Source organism: Coptis chinensis, chromosome 3 (assembly GCF_015680905.1).
Source record: "Coptis chinensis isolate HL-2020 chromosome 3, ASM1568090v1, whole genome shotgun sequence".
NCBI lineage: Eukaryota > Viridiplantae > Streptophyta > Magnoliopsida > Ranunculales > Ranunculaceae > Coptis > Coptis chinensis.
The window spans coordinates 97,766,470-97,769,643 of NC_141458.1; the positions used below are offsets into that span (position 1 = coordinate 97,766,470).

The 3,174-nt window shown below is 33.4% G+C and overlaps 1 long non-coding RNA gene across 1 annotated transcript; it reads left to right on the top strand.

Moving 5' to 3' along the window:
• Positions 1–584: 584 nt before the first annotated feature.
• On the top strand, positions 585–1,997 carry LOC147511965 (uncharacterized). Its single transcript, XR_015217115.1, has 3 exons — positions 585–1,024; positions 1,149–1,379; positions 1,888–1,997. It is a non-coding gene; the product is annotated as an uncharacterized LOC147511965 (long non-coding RNA).
• The last annotated feature ends 1,177 nt before the right edge of the window (positions 1,998–3,174 follow it).

The window sequence follows — 3,174 nt, forward strand, 5'->3', positions numbered from 1 at the left end:
AAGCAAGAACTCCCTTGCTGAGCGAGTACCCACCCCTCTTTAGACTAAATCTGGAAAGAAAAAAATGTTCTACGTATATTATTGATTGCATTTAGTATATTTACCATGGGCATCAGGTGAAGTGTGAAGTTGTTGCACTAGTTTGAATAATCTACTTATAGTCCTTGCTTTGGTGTTTTTTAGGTTCATTTTATCTACTTCATCATTTGAAATGGCTATATCTTAAATCGTGTATCGTAGACTGATGACTGCTATCGAATTCTCGGATACACGAAAGATCCTATAAAGTTTGTTCAAGTTTATTTCATTACAAATTTTTTATTTCAATGCGTTAAAAATATTTTGATTGAATATTTCCATTTCAATTCATGCCTTCATAAGCTATTGTTTACTCATTTGCAATTTGCAAGAAAGTTGAATGACATAGACTTACCACAGGGCTAACTTCTTCAGTTTTTATGATTTGAAGTTCTATTTTCGAATACATTATTGGAAAGAGAGAGAAAATAGGAATATGAACTAATTTATCTACTTTCATTTCAATTTGCAAAGGTCCTAATAGGTGTCACCCATCATCTTAGAAGTGGAGACAAATATATTCTTAGTTATGTTTATTACTGTTTCTCTTTCTTCCAGTAGTGCTATCTTGACATCCTTCGACCTCAACAGTTCAACGACACACAAAATTCAGCAAGTTCACCAAACCATAATAGAGAAGATATTCATCTGCACAAGCAGGAGTACTTGAATAAGAAAACAATGTTGAATGGCTTCTAGGTGTTGACAATCTCAAAATTCAACCATTCAAACTTCTTGTTGTTGGTATGTACTGACTCTCTTTCTTTTTCTTTTTAGCCCAACGATATGATCTTCTATTTCATGCATCCAACCTTTTTTCATGATGTATACTTAACATAGTCATGTGTTTTTTACATTTAATTTACTTGATCTGATTGCAAGTCCGAATGATGTTAAGATCAAAATAAAAGTTGTAGGTGGAAGTGATGTTCACTACCAGTTGAAGGTAACAATCTTACTTCTCTTAGATTTGATCTTGCAATTTATGTTAATTAATACACACTAAATACTTTTTCCAGGGAAATTTAAATTGTCTTTCACTAATGCAAAATATAATTGAAATTATGTAGCATATGAGGCGTGGAGCTTTTTTAGTGGAAGAGCCAACGATCATTGGTCATGAGTGTGCTGAAGCTGTTGAAGAAGTTGGCAGCGCAGTGACTTCTCTTGCTGTTGGAGACAGAGTTACTTACCTGGGATTGGCTGTTGGCATTGCTTTTAGTGCAAAAGTAGTAGTTACAATCTGTCCGGACATGAAGTTTTTCGCTACACCTCCAATTCATGGTTCTCTCACCGATAAGGTAATCCAACATGTCCGCTAATGACAAAATCTTTATGCCTCTTGACTTGACCTCTTTAATCATTGATAGGCCTTGCTAATAAATCTATGCGATTTTCATCGGTATGCAAAAAAATTAAAAGAAGCAACAACAATGCACGTAGCAATTATGGGTGCAATGAGATTCTATAAAGGCTGGTATTCTTAGTTTAGTATATATAGTCATCTGCTAGCGGTAATATTAGTAAAGAAGCCACACTGAATCTAGGAACATATCGGTGAAGTAGATACAAAAGTTCAGATGACAAATTAAAGTGGTTTTTTTTTTTTTTTTATGTACCTTTGTCTTGGTTATTACGCTGAGTATAATTGGTTGTTTAATATTGTGTGCGTTTTGCATAACTCCTTTCCCTAAATTGCACATACTTTTTCAACTATGAAAACCAGTTTATGAACTTTGGATATCTTCTTTGTGATTGTTTCACTTACAGGAATACTAAATGACTATAAAGTGTGTGATGCATTTGCAGATTTGGCATGAGCAACACCTTCCTATTTTGCTACATATCATCTAATGATTTTTTGTGTACATCGACTGCTACCACTGCTGATTTTTCTTTGGATCTAATGCTACTTGGAAATCTAGATGGATTTATTTCTTTAAAGTGTGTGGTCTCAGCCATCTTGGCAGCAAAGACTACGGTTTTATGCCAAGTTTCTTCATCGGTAGCCACTTTCAATCAAATGGGAATACGTTAGCAACTACAGCTTCTTAGTTCCAATAAAAACTTCGGGACTATAGGTACAAACTCATGTTAAGCCTACCACTCTTTTGAATTTGTCTTGCATATGTGCATTAACTTTTTTTGATGAAATATATATGAGTTTCTTTAATATATATATATAGGTATTTAGAGGTGGGGTGTTCGCAAATTAGAGACTCTTTCAAATCGTTTCAATGTCGAAATTATGTTAAGTATCACTCTGGATGGGTTTTTCTACCAATGAATTAGTTGCAGAAGTCTACTAAAACTTAAGTTGTGCAAACTGAAGGTAAGTCTCTATTGTATTTTTTTTTCCTTAGTTGGTTCTACTTATAATAGGCAATGGGAAATGGATATTAACAGTAGTTCTTATCAACTCAACATTAAGAAAAGTCTTTCGAAGTGTTCTATAAATGTATCGCCCTAATATGTTGAAGTACCATTTTGTTAAGTATAGGCCCTTTTGCTTATTTATCCCTAATATCTAATAGTGTAGGATTATATTAATTGATTATAACTTAAGTTTGTAAAAGGCCTAACTACCAAATTTGAGACTCATAAGTGTTTTGATTTAAAATTTCAATTTTTCTATGTTTCAGCATTAGGCAATACAGAACGGCTGACACATTTGTTCATTGAAGTTGAACTTGGATGCGGCCATAAAGTCCCTTGCACGGTCTCAAGCTGGAGGAAAGGAATAAGTTTTTACAAGTCAGCAATGCAAGATTTGCAAAGAGGAAATTGGATGAGTTTATGTTTCTTGGGAATAAGTTACACGTGTCATATGATTCAAATTTCGAGAGCCTTATTGACACAAAGGAGAAATTGGAATGTAGGAGAAGGGAAGTTCTAGCTAGACTAAATAAATGGCCTACTATGACATGGCAATTTTGTTTCCAAAGAGATTAATAATAAAAGGGAGGGTGAAAACCTTTTAATCACTATAGTGTCAAAAAAAAAAATGTTCAAGTTATATGTTGAAAGTTATTTTTATTAGATATTTTTGTTATTCCAAGGGATAATATACCTACATTAAACTCATTGTCTTTCATT